The sequence below is a fragment of the Hyperoodon ampullatus genome (assembly GCF_949752795.1).
Source record: "Hyperoodon ampullatus genome assembly, chromosome: 2".
Taxonomy (NCBI): domain Eukaryota; kingdom Metazoa; phylum Chordata; class Mammalia; order Artiodactyla; family Ziphiidae; genus Hyperoodon; species Hyperoodon ampullatus.
The window spans coordinates 192,495,180-192,521,474 of record NC_136915.1 but is presented as its reverse complement, the minus strand read 5'-3'; positions in this window follow the sequence as shown (position 1 = coordinate 192,521,474).

The window sequence follows — 26,295 nt, the reverse complement described above, 5'->3', positions numbered from 1 at the left end:
TTTGTAGGTAACATAGTCATTTATATAGAAAATCCTATAGAAAGTACAAAAATCCTACTAGATCTTAAAAATGAGTTTAGCAGTGTTGTGGAATATAAGAGCAATATACACAAAATCAATTGTATTTCTCTATATAAGCAACAGGTAATTAAAAATAAAATCATAAACTATATCACTTTCAATAGCCTTAAAATTATTAAATGCTTAAATATAAATATAACAAAAGTTGTATAAATTATGTACAAAATAATTTTAAATCTGTGCTCAGGAGCCCCAGAGGGTCCTGCTTGGTATCACCATCTTCAGTCATTCACATCAGTTTCATTTTCTTGATGACATTTATCACTCTCTGAACATGGATTCATTTGTTTACTCATTTATCCTCTCCTTCACACAAATGTTAAGTTCTGTTAAAACAGAGATTCTTATCTTTAGTTCCTTTTACATTCCTACTTAATAGATTACCGTTACTGGCACAAAGTAAGTATTCACTAAACATGTTTTACTGAAGGAATAAATATAGTGAAATTCATATTTCCTTCCAGGAGGTTTTCCATTAATTGTTATTCTTCGTTAATATATAAAAAAGATAAAATAGTTAATACTGTATAATAAGATAATTAATTATGCATTTTCCTTGCATTTTCTTTAGCATATTTACAATTTTGCTCACCTGCATTCATTATACTGATTAATGTACTTGTAAAATAAGTCTCTATGGATGAATAAATTTGAAACCAGTTATCATATTTGGGAACTATAATTGGATCATAAAAATTATCATTTATGCAGGGAGATATATTTGGACAACATACCCTTAAACCAAAGTAATAATAAGAAAATTGGGGAAGTAAAAAAATAAATGTGTCATTTGTGTGGAACATGTATTATTTGCACAGAATAATACATGTCATTGGAGTAACCAGAGATAAAAAAGAGCATTTCTGATTATAACTCAAGGATCAAACACATAACCATATTTTAAACTATTAGTTAATAAAAATGTAGGAACATTTCAAAAACATTTATTAGACATCTTTAATCAAGCCACGTAGATTTTTACCTGTTTGTGACAATGCCATAGAGAAAGAAAGCAACAATTCTAAAGCATGTTTATCAAACACCTTAGAGTTCAATATTATTCCTTTTTTTTTTTTTTTTTGATAGGCTGAATGGTCTCAAGGCAACACAGCTGGTAAGTGACACACTGACCTCAGGCCCATCCCCTTGCTTTCCTGCTGCTACTCATACAAGGCCTATGGCATTATTCAGTGACCAGGTAATTATTACCTACATTTCATTTTGCATCCAGAGTTATATGATAATGACTGCTTTAACATTTAACAAGAACTTTAAGTATCCTAACGTTAAATCTGATCTTTCTTTTTGAAAGGCAATTTCCTGGCTCAATTCCTATTTTGCCGTTTTTTTCAGTGATATTTAGAATTTATTTCAGATCCTTAGAAGATGTTTTACAAAACAATTTGCTAAGATGGAAGATGCTGTATCAGCAGGCATGATAGCACAGAAAATATTTTTTAAATTTTTAAGTAAATTATTACATCCTGATCTGTTACTCACCAGTAGTTTTGGTGTTCTAGCAACTTATAAATAGTTTTATAGGAGTAATAACTTACAACTTAATGTGATATTCAAAACCACATTCTGGGACAGATTAATGGATTCAGTCAGTCAGGTATTCATTGGGAAACCATTTCTGTTATCTATTTGAGCTCTTCTGTATCCTTCCCAAAATATAAAATATGATTGTGTCATGTGAGATGCCTATAGGGCTAGCCACCAGGTGGTATTTCACAAATACAATGATGTTCTACACTTCTCATTCACTTATAGTGCACATAGTAATTTCTAATGGACTATCTATAAAATGTAAAACTGATATTTCTCATGTTCCAGGACACAAAACAATTTAAGAGGCTAGAAAAAATTGTCTTTAAAAAAAAATTGGACTTACATACAATTGCTCTCTGAAAATTTAAGATATATTCTTAAAACCATCTATCTAGACAGCATTTGTAATTTTCAAATATATCATTGAAATATAACTTACATAAAGAAAAAGTGCATGAATCATGAGTATACAGTTAAATAAACTTTTACACATAGAGCATAACCATGTAAATACCACCAGGTCAAGAAATAGAATATTCCCAGAAACTTAAAATCAAATCTCATGCCCCCGTTAACTTATGAGCTTTTTACTTATTCCCCAAAGTAAACATTGCTCTGACTTTTAACCCACCATAATATATCTATTTTTGAAATTTATATAATTCAAATAATAAAATATGCATTTTTTTGTGCCTGTTTTTGCTCCAATTTATGTTTTTGAAGTCTATTTTCTTGCGCATGGCTGTAGTATTTTATTAATAATCCCATTCATTTATTCACATTAGTGTTGATGGACATTTGTATTGTTTGCTACTTTGGGCTATTAAAAATAATATAAAGTACTATGAAAATAATGTAAAATGAATATATATATTATATAATACATATATACTATATAGTTTGTTGTTTTTTACATAAACACTTCTATTTTGCATAAATCTAAGAGTGAATTGCTAGATCACAGATGTGTATGTTTAAATTAATTGGATAACTGCATAGTCTTCTAAAGTGGTTTTGTAAATATATACTCTCAGTAGCAATGCATAAGGTTTCTGACTGTCCCACATCTCAGGAATATCTTGCATTGTTCTTTTTAATTTAGCCTTTCTGGTGAACTTATAGGATTAGCTCACCATTGTATTAATTTGCATTTCCCTGATGACTGACTAATGAAGTTTAGCATTTTCATATATTTATTAGGCATTTGGATAGCTTGCAAAAGAAATCTCTATTTGATTTTCATGTCCTTTCTTTTCTATCAAGGCATCTGCCTTTTCCTTATTATTTTAGACTAATTATATAGTCCAAATAAAAGTCTTCTGTCAGCTAAATTTGCTGCAAATATCTTCTTCCATTTTGTGGCTTGCATTTTCAGTCTTTAATTTTTTTGATAAACATGAATTCTTAATTTTAACTTAGTAATCAATCAATAATTTCTTTACCATTAATTCAATTGTTTCCTTTTAAAGAACGCTTTGCCTAGCCCAAGGCCATGAAAATGTTTCCTTACATTGTCTAATAGAAGGTTTATTATTACACCTCTACATTCTGATCTATATTCCTCTGGGATTGATTTTTGTATATGGTAGGAGATAGAGGTTATGTGCATTTTCCCATATGTTTATCGAAAATGTTAACTTCAGTGTTGATCCAGAATTGCAAATTAAATCATCTCTTCACCAGATTAGTGAATATTAATGAATGATATGAAATACTGATGGTGATATAAAAATTGGAGTAACCCATACATTCCTTGCCTGGTATAAATTTATGTGATTTTTTTTTTTTTTACATCTTTATTGGAGTTGTTTTCACAGTTAGATGCGTGCATTCAAATTAACCATGGTTAGAGCTTTAAAGTTAAAAACTCTTAAATAAAAAAACTCAAATGCCTACTGAATTACTATACAGCAGTTTGCAAATTGGTAAATGGATGATGTCCAAATGTTTTGAGATGGAGCCAGAGCTATGACCTTGTAAAACATAAACATATAACTTAGTGTTTATTTATAATCCCCTGAGATGACCAAGTTTTAATGGAACTAATTTAGACAATGAAATAAGTAAACGATAGTTGCAATGATGAGTTTGACAATTTTTGCATTTATTTTCTCAATTTTAATTAGAACTGTTTGGTTTTTGAATGCCTAATTATAAAACAAAATGAAATGTGACTTGACTTTCCACTTTAAGCCTTTTGGGGCCCTTTAAATCATCTTTATCTAAGAAAAGAAAGTCTCGAGCAACAATAATATATAAAACAAAAACCCCACAATATTATCAGTGGCGCAGGAGTCACTGGGTAAATCAAAGGAAATTAGCTTTGCTCTCAGAAGCATGGTGTTAAGATACCCTTCAGTTGAAGCATTCTGTTCTGGTAATAGGAAAGTCTTTAGTCTCCTTTAGTAATGATTTTCTTTGCAGTTAATTCATAGCAACATAATTTACATTGACCTAATCAGACATAAAATGAGATGGGTTCTTTGAGGTAATAAAGGACCTGGTTTGGGTAAATTCTCATAGGACCATTGTTTCTCGCCTTCCCTCACAATCTGTTCTTGATTTCCAAAGGAATTTTTACCTGTGTGATCACAATGTGTGATGATTTTGCTTGAGACATTCCTCTACTTTAAGTGGCCCATACATTTACTGATTCAGAACTTAATTTTAAATACAGCTATGTCTGTTATTGATCACTTCTTCGATGGCCTCATTGGCCTGATAGATTATGGGAGGTTGAAAATAAGGCTGATATTTTCGTTTCAACAGGACCTTTGACCACAGCTTCCTGTGAATTAAAATGGTGAAACATGCATTGGATGATACTCTGAACACTTTTCTGGTTGGTCTAGAAAAATATATGAAGCATGCTGGTTAAAGGATAAATATCATTATATTGATGAAAAATTTTCTATTGCCAACTAGAGGAACCAAATCCTGCTAATTTAAGGATACTGTGCATCCAGTGTGTCAAAAGGCAGCTACTCTTTTGGGCTTGAGACACTCATGAGTGGGAGGTAATATATGTACTTTCTCCCTCTATCTATAATTAAATGTTGATAGCAATTATTGAGGGGAAGTTACAGTGAAACACATTTATGTCAGCATAAGAGAATTTTCCAACAAATCAAACTGTACCATAATTTATCAGGAGTTGGATAAAATGGAATTCCTGTGCCATATTTGAAGAGCTGGATAGAAATTCATTTGTCAGAGATGTAGTTAAATGAATTTTGACTTTATACAGGTTGGTTCCTTCCATTGGTAAATGATATGTTTTAGATATTCAATTAAAATTTCTAGATATTAATAAAAATTGCTCTCATTCCAAATGCAGGGACCCTGAAAAATAAAGACAACAAATACTTCTATAATGTGTACTATGTGTTGGACATCTTATACATGCTTTATATATATTAATATATGTAATACTTTGAAAATACCTAAGGGATAGTTACTATGATTATCTCTATTTGCCAGGTGGGAAAGCAGAAGCTCATGGAATATAGAATAACCTGAATAATGTTACACTATCAGTTAGAGGAAGAATTAGGATTCTGTTATATTCAGGCTGACTCCAAATTCCATTTACTTTACCTTTGTATTGCCTTTCAGAATATATTGAGAGCTGATGCTATTTCTTCAGGAAAAATTAAAATTTAAAGTTAAAAGGAAAAGAAATACCTCATATAAATTTGATTTTTCATACCAAAGTTTAGAATTTCTTGCAAAAAATAGTAGTTGCTTTGCTAGAAAGACAAAGTTATGCCCTCTGTATATCACTGTAATCCACAGAAATCTAATCAAGGATTTAAGTAAACAAAATCTGACTAAAGATGACTATAGCTGTTTAAGGCATGTGTGCAGGATACACAAAGCTGGGTATGAAAGAAATGAAGTGATATGTCGACTCTAAAGCCCAGCAGGGAAAAGCTTACCATTATTCTAGATGAAGCACTTTCTGTCTTGAGCAGGCATATGAACTCACATGGGAAAGATTTGGAGGATGCTACCTTATTACTGGGTAGGCATGAAGCGACGTCCAGACTTGGCAAAGCAACTCAGGTGAGGTCACCGTGATAGATTATGGCAAGCCTGAATCTAGTCTTAAACTGGGCAAAAAGTCATAAGACTCATAGCAGCCTGGTCAGCACAGTTCTCAGCAATAGGTCCACAGTATACAGGGTGAAATGTCAGACAGGACTTGATACGCAATGTACCAGGAAGTCTAGAGAGTGCAGCAGTGTCTCTCTATATAATCAGGGTTTCAAACAAACTATGTGCCAGCTCTGCTGAAAGCAATGAAACTTTCCAGTTCGTATAAAGCCTTAGTCATCTGAGCTTGAAAGTAGAGCACAGTGCCACAGTGCCTGGAACAATGTTTGGTGTATGTACAATAATAAGTTAAAACTAAATTTTAAAATAAATGTGTTGGGTTATTTCTACATTTTGGCTATTGTGAACAGTGTGGCTATAAACATGAGTATATAAATATCTGTTCGAGTACCTCCTTTCAGTTCTTTTGGGTATATCCCCAGAAGTGAAGTTGCTGGATTATATGATAATTCAATTTTAAATTTCCTTATAAACTTCATCTTAAGGTCTGAATCAACAGTGTGTTTACATAGAGTTAAATGCTGATATTTTGTTAAAATGAAGATCTTTTATAACAAATAGAAACATTCAGTTTTTGTAAATGAGTGCAATTCTATATGCTATAAATAAAGTATAGTTAGTTTTAAAAATTAAAAAAATAAATACATGCAGTATCAAGAGAATGTCTGTCTTCTAATAGACTCTGCTGAATTGGTTTATAGCAATCTTGTTCTATTGAAAAAAAATCACAGCATAATAATTATAAGGACACAAACTACAAAATTCAATGACTCTATATAAAATGGAATATTACTCAGCCATAAAAAAGAATGAAATAATGCCATTTGCAGCAATATGGATGGATCTAGAGATTGTCACACTGAGTGAGGTAAGTCAGACAGAGAAATATCATATGATATTGCTTATATGTGGAATCTAAAAAACGGGTACAAATGAACTTATCTACAAAACAGAAGTAGAGTTACAGATGTAGAAAACAAACTTATGGTTACTAGGGGGTAAGTGAGAAGGGATAAATTGGGAGATTGGGATTGACATAGACATGCTATTATATATAAAATAGGTAACTAATAAGGACCTGCTGTATAGCATAGGGAACTCTACTCAATACTCTGTAACATCCTATATGAGGAAAGAATCTAAAAAAGAGTATATGTATGTATATGTATAACTGAATCACTTTGCTGTACACCTGAAATGAACACAACATTGTAAATCAAATATATTCCAAAAAAAATTTTTTTAATTCAATGACTCAAGACTTCTTTGTGGTGTATCAGTCAGTCAGGCATCTATATTCAACAAATACTTACTTTGAGTCAAACCCTGGGGAAACACAAGATGAATGTTGCATTGGTGTGAGGACAATACTATTGTTGATTTGTAATAGGTATGGTGTAATGACTTAAGACTGACTCAACATTGGAATATTTTATGTGAGGAAATCCATCAGCAGATGTATGTATGTAGGTATGTGTATATGCAACATGTATGTATTCAACCTAAAGATTCCATAAATAGGTAACAATTGAGTACATGTGTTTATCTCCATGATTTTTTCCTAAATTTTCAAAAAAAAATGAAAGTAATAAAGTTGAAAAAGAATCCAATCTTATGGAGGCAAAGAGAAATGGAGAGAAGGCAACAGTGGAGGAGAAATGCTAAAAAAAGAAAAAAGAAAAAATTGGTTAAATGAACATTTGATGGATACTTATCAGAATAGTGAAAACTAAAACCTAGGTCCCTGAAGATTAACAAATTGACAAAAAGCAAGTTAATTCATATTGTAGAAATCTGGAAAGGTCAGGGATTCCAGAAGTTAGGAGTGGGACTGAGAATTTGGTGCTTAAACACATTTAGGGTCAGTTAGACCCCACTCCCCTACCTCCCCCTGGTATTTACAGTAGGGAGACAGAAGGATAATTCTATGCAGAAATTGAGAGAGGGGCTCCAGGATATTGAGCACAGTTGAGAATAGAGTTTAGAAGTTATACTGAAAACAGGAAGGGAATAACAATGTCTACACATAGAATGGCCAGAGTTACGACCTCTGTACTGTACGCCAATCTCAGGACTCTGGGAGCCAGGCTTCTGCTCTTCCTACCACTGCCTTTGACGCCTGCACAGGTGAATGAGGCATCATTTACTACAGGGGTTAACAATGCAATTAATTGGTCCTTGCTAGATCATTTTACTCTTAAGTCCAAGGTCTCTGTTTCCTGCCCATAAATACAGAACATCTACTCATCTTTTCTCTATTCTAAAATATCTAATAAGAGCCAGAGATCTTCATATTTTGTTAAAACAGAGTCTTCAACACAAAAGAGGATCCTGAACCAAACAAAGAGAAAGAAAAGCAATTTAAAGGGAACAAGTCATGAAAGGAGCAGGAGAATCAAGGTAAAATTAATATCCTTCAGAGACAAGAGAAAATGCTACCTCCGTAAACAGGGACAGGAAGCTATGAAAAGAAACAACCAGAGAACATGCTATTTCAGAAGAGTTTCCAGAGAGAAAAAGCTAGTCACATACTAGTGGTCAGAAATCAGAATGGCTTTGAAGCCACTACATTAGATTGTAGGACACAAGATCTGCCTTTGGAATCTTGAGGAAAAACACTTGGCAACTTTGAGTGATAAACTCAGAAAGATTTTAACTAATGTGAATATACAGTAAAGACATATTTTGACATGTAAGTTATCAAAATAAGTACCTTTTATTCATTCTTTCTCAAAAAGTTCCTGGAAAGTGAGCTCCAAACAAGAGATAACATCAAGAGGTAGTCAACACTTGAGAAAGATGGAGGAATGTCTCGGGTGATGGTGGAGCAGATGGTACCAAGGCAAAAGTCCAGGGGGCATAGGTCTCTGAAAGCCACAAATGAAAATTGGAGAGATTACCAGAAGTATGTGATAATATTGAAAGGGGTTTTATATAATGGTTGGTTTGGGAAGAACTAGTAATGGATACATTAACAAATAATCAAATCTTAATATTTAATAAATTATCCTGAGTAACAAATGATAATACAGTGAATAATGCAATTTTAGTATAGAGTTTATCTCTGTCATTGTAATATAAATAGTGACAACATTGTGATATAACCATACCAAGGAAATAAGGGAAGAAAATGCTTTTGTGAATATGTGTGTTTGTGTGGGAGAGTGTGTTTTGTTTACATGTGAATGTTCGTGGTCAAGTGAGTGTTGTAAAGAGTGTTGAATTTTCAACTTCTGTGGAGAAAAAGCAATAGTGTCTGAAGCTGAATAATCAAGACAGAGCAGGATAAAAGTAATGTTGAGAATTTATAGGTAAGTGAAGAAATCGCTAAAATATTTAAGGTTATTGCTTTTGCAGAGTGCTATTTGTATTTGGGGTAGAGTTTTCATTGTACATATGGTGATAATTCATGATTTTAAAACTATGTAAATGTGTTAAGTTGACAAAAGCAATGTTTTCTAAAGCAGCATAAAATACGTTGAAATTTGTTGGAAGAAAAGAAACGTCGTCATTGCCAAGCATTTATTGAGACTCTGACACACCAAAGTTTCATTTTAATAAATGTGATTATACATTAGAAAGAGTCAAATGATGACTGGTTTCCTTGGGGAAGAATTTAAGGTTAGAAGTTACGGCTCTGACGTAAATGTAATTTTCTCTAGGATAACTGCCGTGAACCACAAGGGTTGGTTCAGTGTGCATCTTATATGGTTCTTATAACATCTGAAACATTCTCATCATAGTCAATACACATACTATCGTGACTAGTCTGTTGTCTGCCTGCCACTAGGCTGAATGTCAGGGAGAGTGGGAAGGCTGAAGAGTCAGAAAACTATGAATTCAATCATTGGGTCTTAGTATTACATCACTGACTTTTGCTCACCATTTAATCTTCTGGGTTGCAAACTATTTTACAATCTAAATATATTTTGAAGTGTGATCTTATTAGAGTCTCTTGGCACATTTTAGGCACATTTACAAATCCATAGCCATTTGTGAATTTGCATTGCAGTCCTAATTTCATTACTTTTTTGTTAGGAGGCATGGACTTTGGGAAAAAATGTAATAACATTGGTTTAAAAAGAGCAAAAAAGCCTTCATTACTCTTTGATTAAATTTCTAATCAGTATTCATTTCCAGTTTCTTCCAAGTTACACTAGAACATAGCAAATAAAAAAAACAAATCACCAAGTCTGGCAATATTTAAAATATGAATGTCACTTTCCAAATTCATTATTTTCTTCTCCTCAAGGCAACAGACAGCTTAGCTTTCATGGCAAGAAAAATAGTTCCTCTGTGGTCATTTCTATGCATTAAAAGATTAGAATTTTCTAAGACATTATTCCAGTTTGATCTAACAAATGCTGAAGGCAAACACAGGCTGTTTACATTATGCTTTTTCTCCAAGTGGATGACGTTTACTATAATATTTCAATACCTGTCAGTGACTCTGATAATGGGAGAGTCTGTCCACTTTTAAATGTTGTTTATTTCATTAATGTAATATATGACATGGACCTTCATTTTTGAAAACTGCGTCAGTATCTTCCCCTGAAGGAAGGTGAACTGAAGTGAAATGAGAAAAAGGAACAACCTCTATTCCTTTCCTTTTCCTAAGACCCTTGTTAGAGTCACACTGAGAGTCTTGTCCTAATCAATGAATCCGAATGCAGTTTAATGCAACAATTTTCTGCAACATTGTTAAATACTATTGTACTGTCTCTAATTCATTTAAATCTATTAAAAGTGATCTCTAAAACTAAAAATAGTATTTTTAGTTTTAAAAAATGTATGCCAAATTTGGGCTTCCCTGGTGGTGCAATGGTTAAGAATCTGCCTGCCAATGCAGGGGAAACGGGTCCGAGCCCTGGTCCGGGAAGGTCCCACTAAGATCCCACGGGCAACTAAGCCCGTGTGCCACAACTACTGAGCCTATGCTCTACAGCCCATGAGTCACAACTACTGAGCCCGTGTGCCAAAACTACTGAGCCCATGTGCCACAATCACTGAAGCCCAACAATTATTTCCAATAATTTGCAAAAGAAAAGCAGAAAAAATGAGAATGATGTGACTTGTAAAAATGAAATTATAGTGGCTGAGAAGCAATGTTTTGTTTTTAGTTTTTCTTTCACTTTTAAGATAAATAGGTTACAGCAAAAATCCATTTCAAGGATGACTATAAGAAGACCATTGCTCCATCAGAAGCATACCTTGAGTCATTGTAATATGCTAATTTGAGAGGGGGATAAATTTTATACATTAACATAACTAATATATCTGAATTTATAAGATTTTAACATAACCGAGAAAAATTCAGTATAGATTCTCATAGTAGGCTACTTTAAATATTTAAGAAGATAACAAAAGTTTTGTGGATCATTGTTAGAACATGTAATATTTCATCACTTTCATTTTCCTTTTTAATAAGTAATTTGAATAAACTATGGCTTGTATTGCCCAATATTTATGCAGTGGCTAAACCCAAATCCAGTAGGTTTAAAAATAAGTGTACGACCATATTATAAATGTATATAAGCAGAGCAGTGCTTAGCAATACACTGTACATCCAACAAAAAGTACTGTGAACATACTATATGGATATCAGCTCACTGTACTGTTCCCCATCAATTCCCCAATTGGTCACTAGATAAAAAATATCACACTCTTATGTCCTGTTCTCTAAGCTGTTTTCTCACTGCCAAGCTATTGTATCATGCAATCCCCTGAAAATATTCTAAACTTTCCTATAAAAAGATATTTTGGATTGAAGTAAAAAAAGAAAGAAAAAGAAAAAAGTAGATTGCTTATTTTTTGAAGGAAAGCAGTATTCTATAAGGCTCCAATCACAATGCCCTCAATGATTTGACATGACTTGACTCCATGAATCCAAGGCTTGTGAGTTAAGAAGATTTCTGCAGGAGATTGCCTGAGTATAGGTTATTGAAAGTCAATGGGAGGCGATTCACTAACCTTGGTGGGGGAAATTAACTTGCAGAAACGTCAGACTGAATATATTTCTTTAGCACATAGTGTTTTATCTTCATATAATCGAATAAAACAGAATAATCAGATTAAAATATTAGATGGCTTCTTTGTGAAAGGTGGGTACTTTCATCCTGATGAAAATAAACATTGATAGACATTTAGATTAACTTGTCAGAGAATATAGTGCCATTTGTATGGGACTGTATTGTCTACTGCTTCTAGAAAAGCCTCCAAATTTAAAGGTAAAAATGAGCAAAAAAGTAACTTCCTTTAAACTCATCATTGTGTCTTGGAACAAATTGAAATCATTATTTGCACACCTAAAGCAAATAATAAATAATAATAATAATAATAATAATAATAATAATAATAATAATTTGTTCCTTGGATTTTATTTTATCAAATCTCAGTGATTTATATCCAACCTTTCTAATGGTGATATGAGTTCATTACTGGAAACATACAATTCTGTGTGAACATACAGAGCTACTTGTAATTGATCTCTTTACCAAGATTTACTATTCCTCATGGTTGAATAATGACTTCATTTAGAGAACTTATAAAGTTTTCACCTTGCTTTCCCATTGTTTCTTTCATCAATCACAGAACTACAAATAATTGGAGGGTATTTTTGAGGACAGAGGCACTGGGAAAAAGCATAACTATTAATGATTTAATAACGTTTTAATTTTAAAACTTTTATTCCACATTAAATTATATTTTAAGGAAAGCATTGAGAGTTCCTAATTTGAAACTCAATATTTCAAAGTATCTGTGTTATATCTCTGAATGTGGTATATATAAGAAATCATAATCCATGATGGAAAAATCAATTAAGTGCAAATGACTTATCATTTGAAAACAACCAGGCAGTCTCTTATTAGATTTTAATGATGTTAAATTATTATTTAACAAATATTTTGTATTTTTTGTTTCTAAGATGCAGTTGAAGCAGTTGAAAAAATATGTTTTATGTAAATATGCTGAAAAAATTGATTTCAATTAAATCATAAATGTCCATTGACAGAGTTTATGGAAATAGATTAAGAATAACAAAGAAGAATAATTTTTAAAAAGATACTTTTAGAGACTAAACTTGTATCGATCCACTTTACTGAGAAGGTAGCTAGAATCTTTTTCATTTACAGTTTTATTTGTAAAGTCCATTTTAATGTTTGGTTTACAATCTAAATGTTTTTAGTCCAAACTCAGAATAACTTTTAAATATAATTGGTTCAGCTTGTATTGCTAGTGAGTTACCTGTATGAAAAATGGGAAAATAAATTGCTGATTTACTGATCTATAGATGAACCTGAGTGTATTAAGTAAATGGATGTTTAAATATATAGATTCTTAAGACATTGTGCTATTTTTGAAGTCTTTCTGTATACATGTTTGATATCTGATAGTAGGTACAGATGGTGGAAAGGCCCATTGAATTACTGTATGTGGTGCAACGTAAATGATGTTGGAACCATGTCACAAGAAAGGCCCCTAAACACTGTCTGTTTTTCAACTTTACAGGGGCTGTTCAATTTGCTCTCACTTATAGCTCTTATTTCCATGCCTCTCTGGGTTTACCCAGTTGATTAATATGGGAACAGTGGGTTAAATATGGCTATAATTTGGATAATTTATGAATTACAATATAAAAGCCTATCAGTATATTTTATTATTTTGCAAATATCTGTAGCCTGTTCTTGGTTTGAAATGGTTCCATTTCTTTTATTCCTATCCTTAGTAGTGAATGCTGCTATGTTATATACCACTGCAGAATTAAGGTTTAAAAAAGAATCAATTTATTTGCTCATAGAGTCTGTGAGTCATGGTCAGGATATGACACAGGGAGGATGGCTCTTTTTTGCTCCACAGTATCTGGGTCCTTGGCTGGAAAGACTTCCAAGATAGCTTCTTTACTCACAAGTCTCTGGGCTGGGCTGATGGACTGGCTCAGTTGAGTGTATTGATATGAGTATCTGCCTCTGACCTCTCCATGTAGTTTGGGTTTCTCTGAACGTGTCATCTGGGTTCTAAGTAGGAGTGTACAAATTGGGGGGTGGGAGTTCCAAAGAGCAAATTTTCCAGGAGAACCACTTGGAAGATGTGTGGTTTTTATGATCTAGCTTTGCAAGGCACATAGCTTTCTTTCCTCTGTACGCTCTAGGTTGAAGCTCTTCAGTCTTCTCAGAATCAAAGCGATGCATACAGACCCTGCCTTTGAATGGGAGCGTTGTCAATGAATTTGAAGTCTTCTTCTTTGTAATATTGCTCAGCGATATTATGAGATAATGTAAGTATGGTATTTGTCTTCTAGTGTTTCCATACACATATTTTTAATAAGGTTCCTTTATATTTAAATATTAAGCAGTATTTTTATAGTATACTTGATTTTTTTAAGAGAAAAGTCCTTGAGAGGATGAATATAAATGAATGAATGAATAAGCAATAAATAGAAAAGACAGTGGCATTTACCATTTTTATAATTAATGAAAAGAAGCAATGAATCACCTAAAGTTTCTTATATAAATATAAGAAGCATGGTCAGGTTCATGACTCTCCATGTCCTAGAAATATTATATTTATTTATTTTCTTAAATTCAACATATCTTGAATTTGTTTCAAGGTCAATGAAAAATTTAGTATCAGTAATTTGGGCTGCTTCCCCCATCAGCCTCCTCCCTTCCCTTCACTTCTCACAGGAGAAAGATAATAATTCCTCTTTTTGTTTTATGTAACATTTTAATAGTAGGCCCTTGGTGATGAATTTCTCACTAACTTTATCATTGCAGCTTATCACACTCTTTCTTCCAATAATACAGTGCTTTTTCTAAGAGGAGTTCTGGTGAATAAAACGTACTCTCTGTCTTGACATAAATATACATATAAATTATTTTCTCTACAAACATTATCTCCCCACATAAATGTCATGCTGTCTTGCCTGATATTTCTTAATATGAAACAATAGCTTTCAATTTTATTTATAATTAATAAGTGTGTCTTGCCATTTTGCTTGTATTAGTTTCTTTTTTGTATCTAATAATTTCAGCTTATTTCAACAGATAAAGGCAACTTTGTAAGAATAATTGCTCTGAAGAGAGAAATAAGGAGTGATAGTTTTCCTGTTATATTAATAACTCATAACTTGACATATGGCACATGAGCTTTGGCAATGGATCACATTAAAACATATTTAATGTTAATAATAGGTTTGTAACTGGTATTCCTAAATGACTTTATAAATTGTATTTAAGACATATATTTAAATATGTAGATAATATCTCCAGAGAAGTAGAACTGCCAAAAGGATCTAAGGATGGGAACAATGGAATAAATATAGCTATAATTTGGATAATCTGTGAACTGCAATATAAAGTCCTACTTAATATATTTTATAATTTTTCAAATATTTGTAGACTGCTCTTTGTTTGAACTCATTCAGTTTTTCTTATGCTTATCATTAAAATGCTAATTTTCATTTTTACTTCCTACATACTTTATTAGTTGGGGTCAAAACTGTGATGTGTTGGGAGAATCAGTTTATTTTATTAGTGAATGATTTATTTGACTAATTCTCATTTTGCCACTTCCAACCTCATTTCAGAAATATGATTACTCATCCCATCAGTTATTATTAATTAATTTCTATAATGTATAACCATTTCTACCCCAACATTATGAATCTTTATCTTTTTATGCAGTGACATAAATAGAAAATTAACTATTGCACCTAAAATTATGTTTCAAAAATGAAAATATACACACAGGAAAAATGTAAAATATAAAAAATACCAACATACAGAGAAAATGTATGTGTATCTAGAATGATATATATAGTCAAGGTTATTCCTTAATTAAAATGTGAAGTATGAAGTTTGGTTTTTGGTGATTTTCCTCATTTTCTGAGATTTCCTCTGTACCATATTACATAAGATTTTAACTTCCTCAATCTTGAGACTTTTTCCTCTTTTTCTCCTTCGCTCTTCTTTTTCCTCCTTCCCTCCTTTCTTTCTTCCTGGTATTCTTTTTTTCTGCCATTAAATATTTCCTTGTAACCCATTGGGCTCTAAAGAGGGTTTGAGGCGGCTAATAGGAAGATTGCATTTACTAAAGTTCCTCTTTTTAGAAAAATACATTAAGTAATTAAATAATTATGGTGGATAATCTATTGGGGGGTTAAGTATGAGTGCAAACCTATGAAAATCCTTAGTAACTTTTTAATGCTTATCAAATATACCCATGAAATCACATATCAAATAAAAGCATAATTAGTTGTGTTTATGGCTTATGAATTAGAGTTCGTAGAAATATACCATTATTTTTCATTTGTCATTGTATAATTTTTTTTTTTTTTTTTTTTTGTGGTACGCGGGCCTCTCTCACTGTTGTGGCCTCTCCCGTTGCGGGGCACAGGCTCCGGACGCGCAGGCTCAGCGGCCATGGCGCACGGGCCCAGCCGCTCCGCGGCATGTGGGATCTTCCCGGACTGGGGCACGAACCCGTGTCCCCTGCATCGGCAGGCAGACTCTCAACCACTGCACCACCAGGGAAGCCCCCATAGTCTCATTTTGACTATGTAATCTTTAGGAACTTCATCTTATTTCAATTCAGCTAAACTTCTTTTATGTTTTCTTTTCTAGGGTGTTTTAATTCTGAATTAATTTTTAAAGTTGAAGTTTTAAAAATATTTATTTCAGAATCACTCTTAGAAGGATTCAGAATAAGTAGCAACCAATAGGTTCTTGATTAGAAACTCTTTCATTTGTGAAAATATATACATAGGCAAATGCATGTATATTGCAATTTCTCATTAGGGAAATTTGAGGCTGAGGAAGGATTCCTCTGCTATATAGCTTTTCATTGCTGTAAACTGAAATCTTCTTAGTATATTTCCTTTAAGCAACACAGCAGGCTATGGATCTTCGTCTTCCGACTTATGGCTTTTTGGCTTAATGTGATTTAAAAAATCCAAGTTGATTTAATCTGCATTACACAATAATGCTCAGCCAGATGCCATGGTTTTTCTTAGCGCATGAGGTGAAACATGCATGGTCTTCAGATCTGACTAGCAGAAAAAACTCTGCAACACTCATTTTTGGGACAATACTTTTTTATGATCTTTGTTGACTTTTAAATCTCATTATCTAATTGCATTCTTTATTTTTTCGCTAGGACCTTCTATCCAGCTACTCTTCCAAAAGCTGTAGAATGTGATGGGTCAGCCTGATAATGTCTCAACTTAAATACCAATTTTTTATGAGGCATAAATATTATTTAAATAAGACATCTCCTAAATAGTATTTTAAAAATTCATGTTTAAAAAATTAACTCCAATTTCATTAGAGGATATCATTTGTTCTGGAAGCATTTACTCTCTATCAGATGAAGTGCAGCCTCTGACTCTTCAGACTGCATCTGACTTCTTATAGACTTCAACATTATTATTTTTTTATTTGCCTGAGATATAGAAATAAGACTAACTAAAATGATGGGAATCTGTCTTCTTTTGGTGAAGACAGCAACATCCAAATATAAATTAGGCACCCATTTTACATTAAGCATGGTTATGTGAAAAAAAATCCTGTGCCAGAAACAGGTATGTGAGTAAATATGTTTTAGATAGATTCAAGGCCTTTTATAAACTTGCCACAAGCTCTTTAAAAAAATTGCATACTTTGGCCCATCTGGATTTAGATTGTGGCTGCATATTAAGATACGAGGGCAGTGAAATTTTGGGTTGACAGAAACATTCATCTATAGGCTAGCTCATTTTATTGTGCTTGATTTACTGTGCTTTGCAGATATTACATTTTTTTACAAATTGAAATTTCATGGCAACCCTGCATCAAGAAAGTCTATTGGCCCCATTTTTCCAACAGCATTTGCTCATTTCATGTCTCTGTGTCATATTTTGGTAATTCTTGTAATATTTCAAATTTTTCATTATTATTATATTTGTTATGGTGATCTGTGATCAGTGACCTTTGAAGTTACTGCTGTAATTGTTGTGGGGTGCCACAAAGTACCACAGGCATATCAGATGGTGAACATAATCAAAAGGTGTTCTGTGTGTTTTGATTGCTCCACTGACCACTCATTCCCCTCTCTCTCTCCCTCTCTTTGGGCCTTCCTATTCCCTGAGACACAAGAATATTGAAATTCGGCCAATTAATAACCCTACAATGACCTATAAGTGTTCAAGTAAAAAGAAGATTCACACGTCTCTCACTTTAAATCAAAAACTAGACGTGATTAAGCTTAGTGAGGAAGGCATGTCGGAAGCTGAAATAGGCCAAAACATAGGCCTCTAGCACCGAATGGTTAACCAGGTTGTGATTACAAAAGAAAAATTCTTGAAGGAAAGGAATGATAACAAATTGAAACAGCTTTATCACTGATATGGAGAATGTCTTAGAGGTCTGTATAGAACCTCAGAGCAGCTACAACATTCCCTTAAGTCAAAATTTCATCCAGAGTAAGGCCCTACCTCTCTTTAATTCTATGAAGGCTGATAGAGGTGAGGAAGGTGCAGAAGAAGAGTTTGAAGTCAGCAGAGGTGGGTCATGAGGTTTAAGGAAAGAAGCTCTCTCCACAACCTAAAAGTGCAAGGTGAAAGAGCAAGGGCTGATGTAGAAGCTGCAAAGTTTTATCCAGAGGATCTAGCTAAGATAATTAATGAAGGTGGCTGCACTAATCAACATTTTTCATTGTAGTCAAAACAGGCTTATATTGAAAGAAGATGCCCTAGCTTTCATAGCTAAAAGGGAGAAGTCAGTGCCTGGCTTCAAAGCTTTAAAGGACAGGCCAACTCTCCCCTTAGGGGCTAATGTAGTTGGTGACTTTAAGTTGAAGCCAGTTCTCATTTATCATTCTGGAAATCCTAGGGCCCTTAAGAAGTATGCTAAATCTACTCTGCCTGTGCTCTATAAATGGAAGAGCAAAAGCCTGGATGACAGCACATCTGTTTATAACATTGTTTACTATTCTAAGTCCATTGCTGAGACTTACTGCTCAGAAAAAAGATTCCTTTCAAAATATTACTGCTCATTGACAATGTACCTGGTCACATCCAGTCCATGGAGATGGACAATGAGATTCATGTTATCTTCATTTCTGCAAACACTACATCTATTCTGCAGTCCATGGATCAAGGATTAATTTTAATTTTGACTTTCAGGTCTTATCATTTAAGAACTACATTTCATAAGGCCATAACTGTCACAGATAGTGATTCCTCTGATGGATCTGGGCAAAGTCAATTGGAAACCTTCTGAAAAGGATTCAATATTCTCTATGCCATTAAGAACAACAAGAATATCTGTTATTCAGAGGAAGTGGTCAAAATATTAATAGGAGTTTGGAAGAAGTTGATTCCAGCCCTCATGGATGTCTTTGAAGTGTTCAAGACTTCAGTGAAGGAAGAAACTGCAGGTGTGGTAGAAATAGCAAGAGACCTAGACTTGGAAGTGGAGTCTGAAGATGTGACTGAATTGCTGCCATCTCATGATAAAACTTGAAGGATGAGGAGTTTCTTCTTATAACGAGCAAAGAAAATGGTTTCTTGAGATGGAATCTACTGTGAAAATGTAAGTGAAAATGCTATAAAGATTGTTGAAATAACAACAAAGGATTTAGAATATTACATATACTTGGTTGATAAAGCAGCAGCAGGGTTTGAGAGGATTGATTCCAATTTTGAAAGAAGTGCTACTGTGGATAAAATGCTATCAAACAACACAGCCGACTACAGAGAAATTGTTCACAAAACAAAGAGTTAATCGATATGGCAAACCTCATTGTAGTCTTATTTTAAGAAACTGCCACGGCCATCCCAGTCTTCAGCAGTCACCTCCCTGACCAGTCAGCAGCCATCAACATGGAAGCAAACCCTCCAACAGCAAAAAAGATTACTACTCACTGAAGACTACAGTGATGGTTAGTGTTTTTAGCAATAGAGTATTTTAAAATTAAGGCATGCACATTTTTTTAGACATAATACTGTTGCACACTTAATAGACTACAGTATGGGGTAAACATAATTTTTATATGCACTGTGAAAACAAAAAAACAATGTGACTCACTTTATTTTGATATTTGCTGTTGTGGTGATCTGGAACCAAATCTGCAATATCTCTGAGGTATGCCTGTCTGTATTGTACTAATCCTCACTGATGAAACCCATTCGTATGCAACCCTAAAGAAACATCGAATGTAAATCTCTTATTTAATTCTCTAAAACAGCTCAAGGATAATTGTACTGAAAGTAATACTTATTCTGAAGTATGAATCATTACTTGATTTTACTTTCTTCATTGTCTTGGATACAAATTATACATTGACTTCATATTCCTTTCCTTGTCATTTACTTCACATGCTTTTTTGGTAGATGATGATTTAAGAAAAATGAGCTTTAAAGTACTTGCATCTGATTTGTGTTAAAAAATATCAATGATATTAAAGGTGTACCTCTTGAAAGCAAATTGCTATGTTTAAAATTACCTTTTCAAGTATAAAATTTTCCTTGCATCTCATGTGTCTACCTAGATCCCCACTGTGTATAGAAGTTTGAAATTGTGTATTATTTATTAACTGTGACTGTAGTAGAGTAGCATAATTATTACTTCTATTTCTTAGGGTCACTTGAAGATTTCTTCAGAACTCTGAAATATTAGAAATGCAATTTTTTACCACCAAATTACTTACTAAGAACATAGTATTATTTCATATCACTTATAAGCATGAAATTCCATGGCAACTCTGGCCTGCATTACTTGGTAGATCGGCAAATGACACGGTGTGGTTATTGGTCATGTCATTCATCCGTGTGGTTGTCAAGTGGTTTCAAAGCATTTTAACAATCATATTTAGACTAGATAATTTACTGGACACTTGAGTCTGTGATTAAAAAGAATTATGCAAAAGTAAAGTGGTGATTCAATTTGATTCATTATTTCCCCTACCAACAGAGTAGAGATCCATTTTATCATCTAGTATGAGAACAACAATCATTTTAGCTGCTGAGACTGACATGTAGGGGCTACATAGATCACGTCTCAGACAATATCTGGGCTCAGTGGAGAAAGAGAGAGGTGGGTCCAGGAGGGGAAATGGTGGGTTAGGTTACATGGATGAACTTTGAAAGCCGCCCCATCTGGTCACTGGGAGAAAAAAGCACATCAGCAGATGTTGGTCACCAATATATTGTATATTCCCAAGTAGTGCACTCCTGGAAATTTTCCAGTCCTGGAAACCAAGACAATCTAATATTAGTTTTATTTCTTGACTCTTCTTTAATCTAATTGTTTCTCAAGGTGTGTCCACCTTGATAACATTTATCAGAGTCACCTGTAATTTTTGCCCAGAATGATATTTCCTGGAGCCTATTCCAAATGTAGTGAATTAGAGCTCTGAAAAATGGAGCCAGGAATCTGAATTTTAAATAAACATTCTGGTGGTACTTATGCATAATAAAAATTAAAAAAACAACTGCTCCAATAATTTGGTCCAGATATCGCCTGCCTATCAAAATATAGAGACTAGTGATAGACCTAATTTGTGGAAATGTAAGAAGTCCATGGCTAATGACTATTTTTATGTATCATTAGAAAAATCCTTGGACACTCTTTGACCAAGGTGGAAAATTCAACATTATTCCTCTGACTGGGTCTATATCTTATATCCAAATTCTTTCAAGTAGGTCCTTGATTTAACCCCCAGTAACCAAGTTCCTGGCTTATTGTTTTTATTCTTTTTTGGGAGAAGTGGCAATCCCTAATCTCATGACTGTAGTTCAATATAACTCATTGTTTTTTTCTAACTAATGATCTATTCTAATATTCTTTATTAGCTGAATTCAAACCCTTATGTATTCATTATTTCAAGACACTTCATCACAGTATTTCACAGGTCTGATAGGATATGTCACTGTAATTCCTTAGTGAATTTTGCTATCACACATTGCCTGGTGTGCAACCTATTACCTGCTCCTGTATTCTGGGGGTACTATGCCCCACATCTCAAAACTGGTCTTCTCTGGACTGCAGCTGGGTCTTCCCTCTTCCGTGTCCATATTTTACCCTGAAAGATATAGATTTTGTTTAAGATTCACCTACCACTCTGCATTCCAAACATACGAATCCTGTATCACACGCAGTACTTGGAACCAAAATAGACCCTGCTCAGACATACTTCATTATATGATAGGGTTGGTGATCCTTCCTTTAATACTTCTATTGATTCATTGCTCCTACATACAACTTTGTGTTCTCTTCACTGCCTTCCTGGATTACTGCAATAATTTCTTCTGAACCCTATTTCCACCTGTGCTTTTCTTTCCATAGGTTGATTCCTATGCCTGGAATGATGCCTTTTTGCAGAACACTCATCCTTGTGGGACAGGATTATTTTTTAACATAAAGGAAGTTTAAAAAAACAAAAAACTTTTGAGAATTAGCAAAATCAATCACGACTATATAAAACAGCTAAGACCAAAACAATGTGTCAACATGATTTTCTTAATTTGAATTTTATTCTGATGTTAGTCAATCCATGTACCTTTTTTCTACAAAACCCTGAGCAGCTTAGGACAGGGATTGTTTTCACTCATGTTTATATTTATGGAGCCTCACTCAATGACTGCACCCCTGAATGAATGCAGTTTAGCATATGATACTAAATAAAACACTTACCATCCTTTAGTTTTAAAAACAAATGCATAAAATCCATCAGATTTATTAACACTTTATCTGAATTATTATTTTTCTTTCCTACCCAAATTCTAGATTGTACCAATGATCTGGTAATTATGCTTTGTAGAATTAATATTCTGTACAATTATACTTAAAATAATTTGTTTCAAATAGACATTTCTCCCATGATCATGCCACATGCCACCTAGCCATTTCTTTAGTCTTTAGTGTTGTATAATTAGTTAGATATTGTATTATCTATTGTGGACTTGTCTCCAAGTTTCTTTTATTTCTGGCTTGTTATTTAAATTTCTTAAATTAGTTGGAACTAAAGTCTTTTCACATTTTAAGTCTTTTCCCCCCCCTCTTTTACTACCAGTGTTCTGTGGTTTATTACTTCTGGGATTCTGTGATCCATAACATTCCCTGAGAATACCTTTTTTAATCATTAAATTCTACATATGTAAGTTAAAACACACCTTTTGGAAATAGAATTGTGTGATAAATTTCTCACATCTTCTTAAAAGAATATTCAAAACCTGTTAACAATGTTAATTCTAATTTGAATAAATACATCTCCTTTTAAAAAAAAAGTAGAACACAAATTCCCTTTATTCCTACTTATTGTTGAAATGCATATCTAAAGCACACAAGGGAAAAATGTGTCACAGATGACAAAACCAAAGCACTTTGGAATCAGATGTAAAGATTAGTTTTCAATAACACTGGAAAAGGCAATCAAGGAAGTATGGATATTAGCTAAAGGTATTGAAAGTTGCCTGTTGTCTGGCCTCAGTATTCAAATGGTTGGGACGTTCTCTTTCACTAGCATGTTCCCTGGGTTGCTTGTCTACCACTTGACAATCACTGAAGTTCTGTAGCCTCAGCATCCTGCACTGATTCTTGCTTTTCTGGAGATTGCTAGTGCTTATTCCACTCTACTTCACTTTAGAGCATCGGCCTTCCCAGGCTCACTCTGAATTTCTTTTGTAAAGCTTCACATTTTGTAACATAGTGCAAATTGTTTTTTATCTAAAGTGATTTACTCTTTCAGACAAATATCATATGATATCACTTATATGTGGAATCTAAAAAATAATAAAAATCAACTTATTTACAAAACAAAAGCAGACTCACAGACATAGAAAACAGACTTGTGATTGACAAGGGGGAGGGGGTTGGGGGAGTGATGGATTGGGAGTCTGGGGTTAGCAGATGCAAACTAGTATATATAGAATGGATAAACAACAAGATCCTACTGTATAGCACAGGGAACTATATTCAGTATCCTGTGATAAACCATAATGGAAAAGAATATTAAAAAAATGCATATATATGTATAACCGAATCACTTTGCTATACAGCAGAAATTAACACAACTTTGTAAAACACCTATACTTCAAAAAATAAATTTTAAAAAATGTGAAGTGGTTTACTCTTTCACTATTTCAGCCTCTCTGCCTAAGGAAATAGGAAATTCCTCTCTATATGTATAGCTGATTCACTTTGTTATAAAGCAGAAACTAACACACCATTGTAAAGCAATTATACTCCAATAAAGATGTTAAAAAATATAGATAAGGGAAGATCTTAAATAAGTACTCTGCAAAAGAAATTTGCCTCTCTCCATGTGTTATCCAGTTTATTTGGAAAATGTTCAAACTTTTTTTTATTTCTTTACATCCATTCAATGTGAGTTTCTACCTCTTTAGGGAATTACCTGACAGGCTCTGCAGTAGTTTTTTTGTTTTTTGTTTTTTGTTTTTTGTTTTTTTTTTTTGCGTTACGCGGGCCTCTCACTGTTGTGGCCTCTCCCGTTGCGGAGCACAAGCTCCGGACGCGCAGGCTCAGCGGCCAAGGCTCACGGGCCCAGCCGCTCCGCGGCGCACGGGATCCTCCCAGACTGGGGCACGAACCCTTGTCCCCTGCATCGGCAGGTGGACTCTCAACCACTGCGCCACCAGGGAGTCCCTGCAGTAGTTTTAAGATCAACCTTGATGCAGAAACTCAGTCCCTGGCAATTCTGCCCCTACCCAAGGGGATAGATGTTTGTGGAGACTCATTGAGAACTTATGTAAATAGAAAGCTATTATCCTGCCTGATAAACAGAAGAATATAGCAGCATATCTATAAATTATTTCCAATTCTGTGGTCCTATAAATGAAGTTTGAGCCTTTAGCTAGCATAGAACAGATATTAAAATAATAAAAGCACAAGAAGTTTTGACGTGTCACCTTGAGCTGAAAGTTACAATTCATCTTCATATGATTTAGGATCTCAGCATCTTTAACTTATTGTGATATTCTTTAAATGTTTTTCCTCAATTATTCATTCAAGAAAAATATTACTGGGTGCCTATTATGTATGCTATATTTTTCCATGCTTTGGGAATATATTAGTGAACTAAAGAGAGGAAAATCTTATACCTTATGAAGCTTACATTCTAGAGGAAACAGAAAGAAGATATAAAATAAACATAGCAATTAAGTCAATCACTTAACACTTTAGAGATTGAAATTACATTATATGTAATGTAAGCTTAATACATTATTTCATTGTTTTTACATGTATTTAATATTTATAAATATTCACCAACTTTTATAAACAGTTGTTGAATCCGCTATAGGAAAAATTTCAAAAAACCGATATGTTGCTTGGTCAAAGAAATACAAATCTACTTAGCAAATTGGAGCTATGTTAAAACTCAGTTAACTTTCCACCATTGAAATCATGAATAGGACATTACAAATTTATTTTAATCACAACTTCATTTAATGCTCTTTAACTAACGTTTATTGAATATGCCCCCTTTTTCTCAGCAAACACCTACAAGTTCATTATTGGATAAATAGACACATCCTGAATCTAATCTGTTCAAATGAATGAATCATTGATGTACCATCATTATCACTTCCGAAATGTTCTGAGCTTTTTATTTGAGATATAAATTACCACATGTGCTTTACAAAACACTCAGCTCACTTTATGAATATATCAGGATAATTATGATTATGTATTATTTCTAGGGAAAAAGTTGTATCATTATCCTAAAAAATTAATTAGCCCATTTTGACATATACCTTTAGAAATATTCAAAAGTGTTCAATAGAAAAGTTAGACATGTGAGTTTGATGAATATTAAAAATATATTTTGTAAGATACACACTGCAAATTGATCAATCTATAAAATATATGAAGAAATTGTACACATTGATGAAAATATAAACAAACCAATCAAATAACTGGCAAATCTCACGAACAATTTACCAAAGCATGACTAATATCCTCATGAAGATGTATAGTCAAGGAAATGCACACTAAGGCTTCAGTAAAATAATATCTGTCAACCACTAACTTGGCAAACATTAAGATAACTGATAATATCAAAACTTAAAAGATATATGTTGACATGTGGTCTTTTCCCAAGTTCTTAAAGCAGAGGGAATGTGTTAAATGACAAAAATAACATGATTTAGTAATGAGTTTGAAGTCCTTATTAAAGGAGAAACTACCCATGGATTGAGGAGTACCATGCCTCACAAGCAGTGCAGCTTTCTTCCCGAGGGATTTTGAGCAACAGCAAGTTTCATGGAACATTACAAGAAGCAGCATGCAAATGGCATGATCGGCTAGGAGGTCGGGCTTTCCTGATAAGGCAAGCAGGTGCCATTTTCTAGGGTAAGGTTAAGCTAGCTAATGCTGAGTTGGAGGATTGTGACTGGTATTAGGTTTCCTTGACAATGATGTCAAGCCGTAAGCACAGGCTGACTTAGGTTTAGATTTGTGATGTGCGCTGGGCCTCCAGGGTGGTTTTCACTCTGTACATCTCCATACATGTGTTAACTTTATCAAGTGTGTTCTTGTTAAAGTTAGGTGT